The 15716-nt window shown below is 38.0% G+C and overlaps 1 protein-coding gene and 2 pseudogenes across 9 annotated transcripts in view; all 3 read right to left on the reverse strand.

The window, feature by feature from the left end:
* The window catches only part of HDAC8 (histone deacetylase 8), a 244573-nt gene that overhangs the window by 73783 nt on the left and 155074 nt on the right, over positions 1-15716 (reverse strand). The window lies entirely within an intron of this gene.
* LOC309620587 (histone-binding protein RBBP4 pseudogene) overlaps positions 1-15716 on the reverse strand; it is a 258370-nt pseudogene that overhangs the window by 23169 nt on the left and 219485 nt on the right. The gene's annotated exons all lie outside the window — the stretch shown is intronic.
* On the reverse strand, positions 13817-14639 carry LOC309620759 (eukaryotic translation initiation factor 1 pseudogene; annotated as a pseudogene). Its single transcript has one exon. The product of its transcript is annotated as a eukaryotic translation initiation factor 1 pseudogene (transcript).

Here is a 15716-nt window from a genome sequence, read left to right on the forward strand (position 1 = left end):
TTAAGCCCAGGGTTCTCTTTGCATTCCATTTAGCAGTTTGCTCATGCTTTCACTACAGATCAGCCTCAAGAATTCTTCTGCCAGCTGAGAATCTGAAATGTTGCCTTGGCTGTAAAACAGTATCTTATTTATTCACATAAGTCCCCTCCCCCTCTTGTCCATGATTATTTTCACCCTAAAATGGAAAGGGGGGCAAATTATGTGAGCGTTTGGGTACTGGACTGCAGCCACCCTTGGCAATCTTTGTTAATCTTTGAGATTCTCACCAGCATTGACTATAGAACAGTGACTCACCCAGAGTAACACATAGTCTCTCTTTCCTTTAGAAAAGCAGTTCCTCAAAAGTGCTGCTAAGAAAAACAAAACAAAAAAACTACAGTGCAAGGGAAAGAAAAAAGCGCTAAGAGCAAAAGATGGCTTTAAACAAGCCTAGAAGATTTTGAAGGAGGGGAAGGTGATTATCTACAAGGGATGGAAAAGCGGCTTGTACATTTTCAATTTCCTTTCCAGTTCCAAGTTTGAGACCTAAACATCTTTTGTCTACGGGAAGTTATGACAGGAGGACGTTAGGTCCCCTTAGCCCCAGCTCACTACTTGAAACTTCCCAGTAGCTCGGGGAGGCTTGCTGCTCAGCAGCCCTGGCCAGAGGGGTGGAAGGGAGACAAACAGCAGGAAGGAATAAAAGTAAGAAGCAGCTGGCACAAATGCAGCTGGGCCCTCCCCTCATTCTAGCCAGTTGTATAGACAGCTGTCTCTTTAATTTAACCCTTAGTCCAACCCCCAAATGACAAAGCTCATTTTACTCATACAAGTCTCTTCTGGTAGAGATGGTGGTTGGTTTAAAACGCGGAAAAATGTAGAGGTAAGGGAGGTTAAGTGGGGAAAACTTGATAAAGACGGGAGTTGTTTTCCCCCCTCAAAACATGCATGTGGGGAAGAACGCCAAAGGAAGGCTGGGAACGAAGAGACAGAAACCTCTGTTGTCAAAGGCAGTCTGGAGGAGGGAGGACAGGCTTGCACAGGCTTGGGGACAGTTTTGCTTCTACTTCTATTTATATTCTCAAGGCTAATTGTGTAAATGGGGGTTTCTTACTTCAGAATGGCCATTTGTAGCTGCACGTGGGTTTGTTTTTCCACACTACCAGAGAGCCAACTCAGCACTACTGTCAGCAGCTCTGATCAATAGAGAGGAGCTTAATTATTCACCAATCTGGAGACTAGGAGTGTAAATGTGCAAATGTTTTCCCCTCAAGTGGCCTTAGAATTGGAATCCTTGGGTGTTCGGGCTGGAAGCAACTTTATAAAGTATGTTCCAGTTAAACCCCAAAGAAGACTGGGGAGGAATTGGAGCCTGGAGAAGGGAAGTGAATTGCCCAGGGTCACACGAGCCATTGAAAGCAGCCTGACCTCTCTCTACTGGCTCCATGTTTCCTGTCCGCTCTCCTACCCCCACCTTCAGAGACCCCCAAATCTATCTGCCTTGGCAAAGTCTGTGTGTTTTCCTCCTGGCTGTTTCAATTGCTATCCCATGACAATGTTGGCAGGCTCGGTGACTGAGCACAGCCTTGATCATGAGAGAGGGAGTGCTTATTCCTGTACTCCTGACCCAGCTGGGAAAGGGCCATCCTGCCATTTGCAGCCTACCTTTGGCTCCAAGGCCCGCAGGACGAGGAGACCAGGGGGCACTGTGCCCCCAAAGGCAACACTGCTGCTGTGAACAGAGGCAACTGCTTAAAAGAGTTTTTTTCTCTTCTGCAGCTTGTAGCCTGAAAGTTTCAGAAGGAGCGGGAGAATCCCCTCCTTCTCCATTCTTCATTTAAAGAAATGATGCAATTGATATATACACAAAATGCTTAATATATGTAAATCATATTTGTATGTAATTTCTACCTGAAATATACTTAATATATAAGTCATGAAGCATAATAATAGAATCAACACCTGTGAGCCCACCATCTGCCTTAACAGAACATTACCAGCGCCACTGCGGCTCCCTGCAGGCTCCTCTGCAGCCCACCAACCCTGCCTTTCTCCCAGAGGTACCCACGATCACGAACTTAAGTCACTCCCTTGCATTTCTTCATCATCTTCCTACATATACGGGTATCCTTAAGCAACAAACTCTTTAGTTTTGCTTGGTTTCAAACTGTAAATATTGGTATCATGCTAAATTTTTTTTGCAATTTGTTTTTACTCAGAATCGTGCCTGAGAACCTCTCCCATGGTTATCTGCAGTGGTGTTTTATTCCTTTTCATTGCTGCCTAGTATTTCACTGTTAAGTCTACTACAAGAGAGACACGCTACTGTTGATGAACATCTGTTGTTTCTAGTTTTGTTTTTTTTTTCCTATTCTAAACATTGCTATAAACTTTCTTTACAGTACACTTGCCCAAGTTTCTCTAAGGTCTGTTTCTAGGAGTGGAATCAGTCAGTTGTAAAGTACACACATGTTCAAATTTGTTAGATAATGCCAAATCGTTTCCCGAATCAGTCTTTCAATACACACTCCCACCAGAAGTGTAAGTGTTCCACATCCTCACTAACTGCTCCACATCCTCACTAACACTCAGGATTATTTAATTTACATCATTTTTTGCAATCTGGTGGATTAAAATGGAATTTCGTGATGTTGTTCTTTTTTGGTCATTCCTTGTTTTTTTTTTTTTTTATTGAAGTATAGTTGACTTACAATGTTGTGTTAATTCCTTGTGGTTTTATTTTGCATTTCCCTGATTACTAATGAGGTTGAGCACCTTTTCATGTCTCTTGGCATTCAGATATCCTCTTCCGTGAAAGGCTTGTCTATATCTTTTGCTCATTTTTCTTCCAGATTTTATTTCTTATGTATTGGTATATGAAATTTGTATATTTCAAATACTAATACATTGTCAGTTATATGAGCGCTAAATATGGTGTTCCACTTTGTGCCTTGTCTTTTCACTTTCTGGGGTTTTTTGGTGAAAAGAGGCACTTCATTTTAATGTCATTGACTTTATTACTTTCTCCCTTTATGGTTGGTGCTTTTTGTATTTCTGTAAAGAAATTCTCCCTTATCCCAATATCACAGAGAAATTCTCCTATCATAATGTTTCTTTGTGACCAAGAGTTTACTGGCATTTGGGGCAGGGCACTTATTCTTTTTTTTTTTTTTTAATTTTTTTAATTTATTTATTTTTGACTGTGTTGGGTCTTCGTTTCTGTGCGAGGGCTTTCTCTAGTTGCGGCAAGCGGGGGCCACTCTTCATCGCGGTGCGCGGGCCTCTCACTCTCGTGGCCTCTCTTGTTGTGGAGCACAGGCTCCAGACGCGCAGGCTCAGTAGTTGTGGCTCACGGGCCCAGTTGCTCCGCGGCATGTGGGATCTTCCCGGACCAGGGCTCGAACCCGTGTCCCCTGCATTAGCAGGCAGACTCTCAACCACTGCGCCACCAGGGAAGCCCAGGGCACTTATTCTTTATGTGGGGCTGGCTCTTATATTACAGGACACTTTAGCATCCCTGGACCCTGGGTACCAAATGCCTTTAGCACTATTCCTGTCATTATAACAATCCCAAACACTCCCATACATTTTCAAATGTTCCCTGGGTGGAGGTACTACCAGCTGAGAACCTCTGAATTATATTTTCTTCTAAAAGTTTAAAGTATTTAGTATACCCAGAATTGATTTTTGTGTTTGATGTGAGATGGGAATCTAATTTTATTATTTCTTTATGGCTAACCAATTTTCCCAACACTAGTTATTATAGAATTAATCATTTCCCCCACTGATCTGCAATGCTACCTGTCATACATCAAATTTTCAAACAGGTATAAGTCTATTTTTGAGTTTTTTATTCTGTTCCATTGGCCTATTTGTCAAACCTCTGTGCCAGTATTACTCTCTTAAGTACTATAGCTGTATGATAAATCTTAATATCTGATAGAGTAAGTTTTTCTACCTTGTTCTTCAAGAATGCCTTGGCTTTTCTTTGCACTCCCATATAAATTGTAGAACCAACTTGTCACATTCCATGAAAAACCCTATTGGGATTTTGATTGGAATTATACTGACTATGATTGATTCAGGGAAAAGGATATCTTTACAATATTGAGTAGCCCTACCTGTACAGAACATGGCTCTCTATTTCAATAAAGTTTTATAATTTCCTCCATAGAGGATCTCTGACACATCTTTTGTTAGATTTTCTACATAGATACCTTATATTTTTATTGCTACAGTATCTTTTTAAAAATTGCATTTTTGATTCTTGTTGTTGGTTTATAGAAATGACTTATCTCCTTATATTCTCTCTTAAATGTATTCCAATCAGACTTTTTCACTTAGCTACAACAAAATTGTTCCTGGCAAGGTCACCCATGACTACACAGTTACTAAGTCCAATGGTCACATCTCAGTCCTCATCTCACTTGATTCCTCAGCAGCGTATGACATAGTTGGTCACTCCCTCCTTCTCAAAACACTTCTTCCCTTGGCTTCCAGGACAGCACACACTTTTGATTTTCCTCTTACCTCACTGGTTATTCCCTCTCAGTGTTCTTTGCTGGTTCTTCCTCATTTCCCCAACATTTTAATGTTGGACTGTTCCAGGGGCCAGTCCTTAGACCTCTTCTCTTCTCTAGCTATCCACACTCCCTTGGTGATCACATCCATTCTCATGGTTTTAAATTCTATCCATATGCTAACTAACACCCTATTTTGCAATGCTAGTTCAACTCGCTCTCTGGAGCTATCATTCACGTGTGTGTGTGTGTGTGTGTGTGTGTGTGTGTGTGTGTAAGAAAGGAATATATATATTCCTTCCTCCTGCTTGACATCTCCAACTCAACATGTCCAAACTGAACTCTTATTACCCGACACTGAGCTTCCCACAGTCTCTCTCTCAGTTGCTCACTCCCTCATTCCAGTTGCTCAGAGCAAAATCTTTGAGCCCTTGCTTTCTCTCACAGCACTCACAATATGTCAGAAAATCCTCCTCTACCTTCAAAATATATACAGATTCTTATCACTTCGCACGATCTACACTGATACCACACTAGTTCAAACCACCATTATCTCTTTAAGAAACAGCTTTATTGAGATGTAATCTACATACCATACAATTTAACTATTCATAGTATATAATTCAATATATTTTAGTATATTCATGAGTGGTGTGACCATCACTACAATCTACTTTTATAATATTTTTGTTCCCCCTAAAAGAAACCAGTACTCATTAGCAGTCATTCTCCATCCCCTCACCTCATGTTGCCCTAGGCAACCACTAATCTACTTTTTGTCTCTATACATTTGCCTATTCTTGACATTTCATATGAATGGAATCATAGAATTTGTGGTCTTCAGGTACTTCATTCCTCTTTATTGCCAAATAATATTCCATTGTATGAATATACAACATTTTATTTATATATTGATCAGTTGATGGACATCTGGGTTGTCTCTACTTTTTGGGCCAATATGAACAATGCTATGAACATTTGTGTACAAGTTTTTGTGTGGACATATGTTTTCATTGGGTGTACAGGAGTGGAATTGCTGAGTCATAATGTAACTCTATGTTTTAGCTTTTGAAGAACTACCAGCCTGTTTTCCAAAACAGCTGTACCATTTTACATTCCCACTAGTAGGTAGTGTGTGAGGGTTCCATTTCTCCACATCTTGCCACCACTTATTGTTATCTGTCATTTTGACTCTAGCCATCCTAGTGAGTGGGAAATTGTTATCTCATTGTGTTTTTGATTTACATTTCCATGACGACTAATATTGTTGGACATCTTTTCACGTCCTTGTTGGTTATTTGTATATCTTCTTTGGAGAAACGTTTATTCAGATCCTCTGCCTATTTTTAAATTGAGTTATTTGTCTTTTATTATTGAGTTGTAAGAGTTCTTTATATATTCTAGATATAAGTCCCATATCAGATATATGATTTGCAAATATTTTCTCTACTTCTATGAGCTGTCTTTCCACTTACTTGAAGATATCGCTTGTAGCAGAAAGGAATTTCAATGAATTCCAATGTATGTATTTAATTTTGATGAAGTCCAATTTATCTATTTTTTTCCTTTTGTTGCTTATGTTCTTGGTGTTGTACCTAAGGAACCATTGCCTAATACAAGGTCATGAAGATTTACACCAACGTTTTCTATGAGTTTTATAGTTTCAGCACTAAATTTAGGTCTTTGATGTGTTTTAAGTTAATTTTTATACATATTGTTAGGTAGAGGCCCAACTTCATTCTTTTGCATGTAGACAACCATTTCTGAAAAGACTATTCTTTCCCCCACTGAATTGTCTTGGCACCCTTGCCAAAAATCAATTGACCATAAATATGAAGGTTTATTTCTGGACTCTCAATTCTATTCCATTGATCTATACCTCTACCCTTATGTCAATACCACACTGTTTTGATTAGTTTCACTTTGTAAAAAGTTTTGAAATCTGAAGTAATTATGACCTCACAAAATTGTTAGGAAATGTTCCCTTATTTTCTATTTTTTGGAAGAGTTTGGAAGGATTGCTTTTGATTCTTCTTTAAACATTTGGTAGAACTTACCAGTGAAGCCATCTGGTCCTGGACCTCTCTTTGGTGGGAAGTTTTTGATTACTAATCCAATCTGTTTAATTGATACAGGTCTATGCAGATTTTCTATTTCTTCTTGAATCTTAAGTTTTGGCAGTTTGTGCTTTTCTAGGAATTTTCCTATTTCATCTACATTATATAATTTGCTGGCATAAAATTATTCATAGTATTCCTCTTATAACCCTTTTTTAACATAGTTACAAAATTTTTTTTCCTGCAGTGAGGACTTTTAAGACCTACTTTCTTAGCAACTTTCAAATATGCAATACAGTGTTATTAATTATAGTCACCATGCTATACTTTACATCCTCATGACTTATTTTATAACTGGAAATTTGTACCTTTTCACTCTCCTCACCCATTTCATCTATGCCAATCCCCCAGCCCCCTCCTCTGGCAAGCAGCAATTTGTTCTCTGTATCTATGAGCTTGGTTATTTTTTGTTTGTTTGTTTTTGTTTTTTTAGATTCCACATATGAGATCATGTGATATTTGTCTTTCTCTGACTTATTTCACTTAGCACAATGCCCTCCAGGCCCATCCAGGGTGTCACAAATGGCAAGATTTCCTGCTCTTTATGGTGGAATAGTACTCCATTGTATACACAGTCAGCCCTCTGTATCACTGGGTTCCACATCCACAGATTCAACCAATCATGGATCAAAAATATTAGAAATATTTTTATTCCATAAAGTTCCAAAAAGCAAAACTTGAATTTGCTGCATGCTGGCAACTATTTACATAGCATTGACACTGTATTAGGTATTACAAGTAATCTAAAAATGATTTAAAGTATACAGGAGGATGTGCGTAGGTTATATGCAAATATTATGCCTTTTTATATAAGGGATTTGAGCATTCGTGGAATTTTGTACCTGTGGGGTGTCCTGGAACCAATCCCCTAAGGAGACTGAGGGATGACTGTATATACCACATCTTCATCCACTGATGAACACTTGGGTTGTTTCTATATCTTGGCTATTGTAAAAAATGCTGCAGTGAACATGGGGGTGTATATATCTTTCTGAATTAGTGTTTTCTTTTTTTTTTTTTTGGTAAATACCCAGAAGTGGAATTGTTGGATCATATGGTAGCTCTATTTTTAATTTCTTGAGGAATCTCCATAATGGCTTTCCATAATGGCTGCACCAATTTACAATTCAACCAACAGTGTACAAGTGTTCCCTTTTCTCTACATCTTCTCCAACATTTGTCTTTTTTGGTAATAGCCATTCTAACAGGTGTGAAGTGATATCTCATTGTGGTTTTGATTTGCATTTCCCTGATGATTAGTGATGTTGGGCAACTTTTCATGTATCTGTTGGCCATCTGTATGTCTTCTTTGAAAAAATATCTGTTCAGATCCTCTGCTCATTTTTAAATTGGATTTTATTTTTTTGCTATTGAGTTGTAGTATAATCCTTTTCATTTCTGTAAAATTGGTAGTAATGCTTCCACTTTCATTTCTGATTTTAGTTATTTGAGTTTTGCCTCTTTTTTCTTAGTCATTTTAGCTCTTTTAGCTAAATGTTGTTGACATTTTCAAAGAACAAGTTTTGGTTTCATTGATTTTCTATTTTTTCTTTTTCATTTATTCCCTCTCTAATCTTTGTTATTTCCTTCCTTATCCTTGCTTTGGATTTAGTTAGCTCTTCTTTCTCAGATTTCATAAGATGAAAGGTTGGGTATTGAGTTGAAATCTTTCTTTTTAACATAGGTGTTCATAGCCACAAATTTCCCTCTGAGCACTGCTTTAGCTACATCTCATACATTTTGCTATGTTGTTTCTTCATTTTCCTTCATCGCAAATTATTTTCTATTTTCCTTTGTGTTTTTTTTTAATATAAAATTTTTTTTTTTTGGCTGCGCTGGGTCTTCGTTGCTGTGCGTGGGCTTCCTCTAGTTGTGGCGAGCAGGGGCTACTCTTCGATGCGGTGCGTGGGCTTCTCATTGCGGTGGCTTCTCTTGCTGCAGAGCACAGGCTCTAGGCACATGGGCTTCAGTAGTTGTGGTGCGTGGGTTCAGTAGTTGTGGCTCACGGGCTCTAAAGTGCAGGCTCAGTAGTTGTGGCGCACGGGCTTAGTTGCTCTGCAGCATGTGGGATCTTCCTGGACCAGGGATTGAACCTGTGTCCCCTGCATTGGCACATGGATTCTCAACCACTGTGCCACCAGGGAAGTCCCTCCCTTGTGGTTTTTTCTATGATCCACTGGTCATTTTATGAGTGTGCTTTTTAATTTCCACATATTTGTGAATTTCCCAAATTTCCCTGTTATTGATTTCTACTTTCATTTCATTGTGGTCAGAAAACATACTTTGTATGATTTCACTCCTTCTATGCTCTATGGCCTAGCCTATGGTCTATTCTGGAGACTGTTCCATGTGCATTTGAGAAGAATGTTTATCCTGTTGTTTTCCAGTGGAGTGTTTCATAGATCTATGTCAGGTCTAGTTTAGGTTACGTCTTCTATTCCCTTGATCTTCTGCCTAGTTGTTCTATCCATTATGGAAAGTGGGCATTGAATTCTCAAACTATTATTGTTTGTCTATTTCTCTCTTCCATTCTGTCCAGTCTGTCAATTATTGTTTCATGTATTTTGGGGCTCTGTTGTTAGGTACATATACATTTATAATTGTATCTTCCTGATGGATTGACCCTTCCATCATTATGAAATGTCCTTATTCATCTCTAGTAATTTTTTTTTGTTATAAAGTCTATATATTTTTTTCCTTTTTTTTTTGGCCACGTCGTGTGGCATGCGGAATCTTAGTTCCTTGACCAGGGATTGAGCCCATGCCCCCTGCAGTGGAAGCATGGAGTCCTAACCACTGGACAGCCAGGGAATTCCCTATAAAGTCTATATTTTGATATTAGTTTAGCCACTCCAGCTTTTTAGGGTTGTTGTTTGCATGGAATATCATTTTTGATCCTTTTACTTTCAACCTATTTGTGCCTTTGGATGAAAAGCGTGCCTTCTGTAGACAGCATATTGTTGGACCTTGTCTTTTTTTAAAATCCAGTCTGATAATATCTTTCTTTCAATTGGATTGTTTAATTCAGTCACATTTATTGTTATTATTTATATGCTTGGCTTTACATTGCCATTTTGGTTTTTGTTTTCTATATGTCACATGTCTTTGTTTATTTGTTATCTTCCTTAGTATTAGGTGGATATTTTCTCATGTAACATTTTAATTCCTTTCATGATTTTTAAAATTATTTATTTTTGAGTTATTTTCATTGTGGTTTTTCTAGGGCTTATAATACACATCTTATTAGAATCTACTTCAGATTTATACTGACTTAGTTCTAGTGAAATATAGACATTTTATAGAGCTTCATTGCCTCCCCCTTTTTGATATTATTGTCATACATACATATATATTTATATATGTAATAAATCCAACAATATATGGCTGTAATTATTACTTTATATAATTTTATGTCTTTTAAAAAGGCTGAGAGGAGTTCCCTGATGGCCTAGTGGTTAGGATTTGGCCCTTACACTGCGGAGGCCCAGATTTGATCCCTGGTCAGGGAACCATCCCTCATGCTGCACAGTGCAGCCAAAATACAATAAATAAATAAATAAATAAATAAATAAATAAATAAATAAATAAATAAATAAATAAAGACTGAGAGAAGAGAGTAAATATATATTTCTAATGTTCACTAACATTCTTACTCTTCTGGTTCTTTCCATTTCTTTCTGTGGATTGGAATTACCATTATTGTCATTTCCTTATTTCAATACAGCTTTCTTCCCATTCCCTTCCTTTGTGTTGTTATTGTCAAATATGTTATGTTTCTATATATTATAGCCCCAACAATACATTCATATTCATATTGTTTTATGTAATTGATTTTTAAATCAGTCAAGAGGGGAAAGGGGAAGAAATATGCAATTATACTGTCTTTTCTAATTACCCACATAATTACCTTCACAAGCATTCCTTGTTTTTCATGTGCATTCAAATTACTGTCTGACATCACGTGTTTCCAGCCTGAAGAACCTCACTTAGTATTCCTTTTAAGAAAGGTATCCTAGCAATGAATTCTCTGGGTTTTTTTTTTCACCTGGGAATGTCTTTAATTCACCTTCATTTTTGCTAGATACGTGATTCTTGGTGTTTTTTTTTTTTAAACTGTCAGTAGTTTGACTATATCATCCTTCTTGACTCCATTGCTTCTGATGGGAAGTCAGCTGTTAATCTTATGGGGGTTCCCCTGTATGTGATGTGTTTTTTTTCTCTTCCTGCTTTCAAGATTTTCTTTTTGTTTTTCAACATTTTACTATGATGATACTGGGTATGATCTCTTTGGGTTTACTTAGAATTAATTGAGTTTCTTGGGTGTGTAAAGTTTTTTTTTTATCAAATTTGAGAAATTTTGGAATTCCCTGGTGGTCCAGTGTTTAGGACTCTGTGGTTTCACTGCTGGGGCCTAGGTTTGATCCTTGGCCAGGGAACTAAGATCCTGTGAGCCGTGCAGGCAGTGTGGCCAAAAAAAAGGAAAAAAAAAAAAGGAGAAAATAAGAAATTTGAAAAGTTTTCAGCAATTTTTTTGAATATCTTTTTCTGTCCTTTTAATGCTTTCCTCTCTTTTTAGTACTCCGATTATGCATATATTGATGCACTTATTTATATCCCACATTTCGCTGAGGCTCTGTTCATCTTCAGTTTTTCTCTCTGTTCTTCAGATTGCATAATATCTATTGTTATATCCTCAAGTGGACTGATTCTTTCTTCTGCCAACTGAAATCTACTGTAGAGTCCCCTCTAGCAATTTTTTCATTTGTTACTATACTTTTCAACTCCAGAATATACATTTGGTTCTTTTTTATAATTTCCATTTCTTTCTTTCTTTTTTTTTTTTTTTAAATAAATTTACTTATTTTATTTTTGGCTGCATTGGGTCTTTGTTACTGTGTGCAGGCTTTCTCTAGCTGCGGTGAGCAGGGGCCACTCTTCGTTGTGGTGCATGGGCTTCTCATTGTGGTGGCTTTTCTTCTTGTGGAGCACAGGCTCTAGGTGCACAGGCTTCAGTAGTTGTGGCTTGTGGGTTCTAGAGCTCAGGGTCAGTAGTTGTGGTGCATGGACTTAGTTGTTCCGCGGCATGTGGGATCTTCCTGGACCAGGGCTCGAACCCATGTCCCCTGCATTGGCAGGCAGATTCTTAACCACTGTGCCACCAGGGAATCCCTAATTTCCATTTCTTTATTGATAATTTATATTTATTGAGACATTGCCATCACACATTCCTTTACTTCTTTTAAGCATAGCTACCTTTAGTTCTTTGAGCATACTTATAACAATTGTTTTGAAATCTCTGTCTGCTACATTCTCCACTTGAGCCTCTTTAAAGAGAGTATTTTTATTGCTTTTCTTTTCTTATTTTTTTCTTCTGTGTATGGGTCATATTTTCCTGTTTTTTGGAGGAGGGGCAGGAAAAAATTACTTTTCTCATATTTTTTTTGTTGAAATCTGGACATTGTAGACAATATATGGTAGGAACTATGGGATACTGATTCCCCACCCCACCCCAGGCTGGTGGCTTTTAATTTCTTGGTTATTTGTTTGATAACTTGAATGAACATTATAAAGTTTATCCTCCCTATAGTGTAAAGCTTGATGTCCCTGCTCTGATTTTGTTCCCCTTGTTTTAAATTTCTTTGCTTGACTACCTAGGGGTTACTCCTGGGTTGGCACAAGCCATTTATTGTCAAGGTTGTGCTTAAGCCTCCCAAATCAGTTAGATTTTTAACCTTTATCATTGGATATCTCTGTGGTTTGGAGGCTACTATCACAGTTCAGGGTTTATATTGGGTTGGCCAAAAAGTTTTGCCCAGGTTAGAGTGGGAGCTGGGTGGAGGAAAAGAGATCTGGTTTTCTTGACCATGTCTGCTTGGACTTGAGCTTCTGCAACATGGAGCTGGGAGAGATGAAAAATTCCAGCAGCCTGCCCTTCCCTTGGTGAAATCATAACCCCAGACTGGGTACTGCAGCAGGAAGGAACCTGCATCCTCTTGGCTGCAACTGCCCAGAGTAGTGAGTTTGGGGTAGAGATTCTGCAAAGCAGAGGTGGGGTGGGGGGAGTTGTGATAAGGGAGTGAGTCATGGCTCAAATGCCATAGACTCTTGCTATTCTTGGCTTTGGTGATCTTCTCTACTTATCTTTGTTTTATATTTTAATAATTTTTGCTTTTGTGTCTATTATTTCCTTCCTTCTGCTTTCTTTGGATTTATTCTATTGTTTATTATCTAACTTCTTAAGTTGAATGCTTAGCTCATTAACTTTCAGCCTTTCTTCCTTTTTTTTTGGCCACACTGAACATCTTGTGGGATCTCAGTTCCCCGACCAGGGATCGAACCTCGGCCATGGCAGTGAAAGCCTGGCCACCAGGGAACTCCCTCTTCCTTTTTAATATACTCTCCTAAGGCTATAAACAGCCCTGTAACCACCACTTTAGGTGCAACATACAAGCTCATTTCTAAATATTTTCTAATTTCCATTAAGATTTCTTCTTTGACCCAAAGAGTTATTTAAAACTGTTTTTAAATTTCTAAAACTGTATTTTAAGAAAAAAACTATATATTTGGATTTATTTATATTGTCTTATTTTATTCCATGCGTTCCAGTTTTGCTGTGTTTTTTCCTCTTTTGAATCAATTGATTTTTTCTTGTTCCACTTTTCCACTTCTATTACTTTGGAAGATATTCATTCTTATTCTCTTCTTTTAGTGGCTATCTTTGAAATTCTAACATGCTTACTTAATTCAATAAAACCTAGAATTAATTAACATATGTACCCTCTTCTCAAAGGGACCCCTAGAATGTTTTGACTCTAATCCTCAACAACATGAGTTGCTATTGTGAAGCCTTTAAATTCTGTGTTTTTTGTCTTCTTTTAATCCCACAAATTATAAATTATTAATATTACCCACATGTTTAACTTTTGTTTTCTACTTAAAGTTCTTTTGTACATCTTGGAACTTCTTTTTTGGATAATTTTCCTTATTCAGTGACAAATGTTGGTGGTAAACGCTTTAAAATTTTTTTATATTAAAATACCTTTATGTTGCCTTTATTCTCTGAAGACAGTTTCACAGTATATATAATTTTTTTTTGGCTCTTTTCAGCTTATTGCATGAAGGAGTTACACTAGTCCAAGTTAAAAGCAGACCCCAAATGGTTACATTATACAAGCTGTGAGGTTTTTAAACTTGTGACAAGGGACAGAAGGAAAATTCTGCTCATTGCAAGGAAATCCTCACTTAAGCTTCAGTGAGCCAGAAGCATTTAAAACCCATGAACCTTCAGCTGATCGTCCTTAGCCAGTCCAATCTCTACGAGGAACTGGCATATGTTCTAGCACTGGTCACCCTGTAGCTGAATTACTTCTCCATATTCTGGATGCTCAAGTACAGTACCATTGCAGGCAAATTTCTTCTTAAACGCCTTCACTAGTTTCTTTTTATCGTAATCATCAGTGATCCCTTGGACAGTAGTAAGGGTCTTCCTGCCGTTTCTCTGTTGAATTCTTATATGGATATAATCCTCAGTGCCAGCAGGAAGCAGATCATCACCCTTACTTGCATCAGCAAAGGGGTCAAAAGAGTGGAGGTTCTGGATAGCGGACATACGATACGATTCCTTTTCCTCGGTGGAAATGGCCTGCAGAAGGTGGTGGCTGGAGAAGGCGGGTGGGGGGTACAGAGCATCGGGAAGCGAGGGGGCTCGAGGGGGAGGCTGCTGAGTCCTCAGTGGCGGCTCAGTGAGTGGGCCACAGTATATATAATTTTTTTTCTTTTTTTCTTTTTTTTAATTAATTAATTTATTTTTGGCTATGTTGGGTCTTCATTTCTGTGTGAGGGCTTTCTCTAGTTGTGGCAAGTGGGGGCCACTCTTCATCACAGTGCGCGGGCCTCTCACTATCGTGGCCTCTCTTGTTGCAGAGCACAGGCTCCAGATGCGCAGGCTCAGTAGTTGTGGCTCACGGGCCCAGCTGCTCTGCGGCATGTGGGATCCTTCCAGACCAGGGCCCGAACCCGCGTCCCCTGCACTGGCAGGCAGACTCTCAACCACTGCGCCACCAGGGAAGCCCCACAGTATATATAATTTTAAGATGAAAATTATTTTCTCTAAGCACTTTCAACATTATATTCTAATATGGCTTCCAATGTTGCTGTTGAGAAGTCACCTATTGGTCTAATTGTTGTTCTTTTGTATGTGATCAGTCTTTTACTTCTAGCTTGTTTTAAGATCTTATCTTTGTCTCTGGTGTTCTGCAGTTGACTGTGATGCATGTAGATATTAATTTCTTTTTATTTATCTTGCCTGGAATTTCTTAGTTTTCCCAAACCTGCAGATTTTTGTTTTTCAAAATTCTGGAAAATTTCCAGCTATGATTTATCTGAATGGTTCTCCCCCTTTTCTATTATTCCTTTGTAGAATTCTAAAGAGATTAATATTGGGCCTTTTTGCTTTATCCTCCATATCTCTTAAGCACTCATATTTTCCATCTCTTTGTACCTCTTTTCTGAATTTTGTGTGATTTTTTCAGATGTATTTTCCAGTTTCCTAATTTCTCTTCAACTGATGCATAAAATTTCATCACGGTTTTTAATAACAATTATTATATTTTTCATTTCTAGGTATTCTATTTAGTTCTTTTTCAAACCTAGCAGGTCAATTTTTTAAAAAATCTTTATTGGAGTATAATTGCTTTACAATGGTGTGTTAGTTTCTGCTTTATAACAAAGTGAATCAGTTATACATATACATATATCCCCATATCTCTTCCCTCTTGTGTCTCCCTCCCTCCCACCCTCCCTATCCCACCCCTCTAGGTGGTCACAAAGCACCGAGCTGATCTCCCTGTGCTATGTGGTAGCAGGTCATTTTTGATAGTCTCTTGCTCTTTGCTCTGTACTTTTTTATTTCCTTAAATGTATTTAACATATCTATTTAATATCCTGTATATGATAATGTAAATATCTAAAATCTTTGCGGGTCTAGTTATGTTTTACCTTTTTTTTCCCCCCTGTTGACTGCTTCCTCCTGGAAGTTGGTTTTCTTGTGTAAATTGTGACTTTTGATTGTGAAGGAGTTTGTTAGAACTCTCTGTGGGAT

The sequence above is a fragment of the Balaenoptera borealis genome (genome assembly GCF_965194805.1).
Source record: "Balaenoptera borealis genome assembly, chromosome: X".
Lineage (NCBI taxonomy): Eukaryota > Metazoa > Chordata > Mammalia > Artiodactyla > Balaenopteridae > Balaenoptera > Balaenoptera borealis.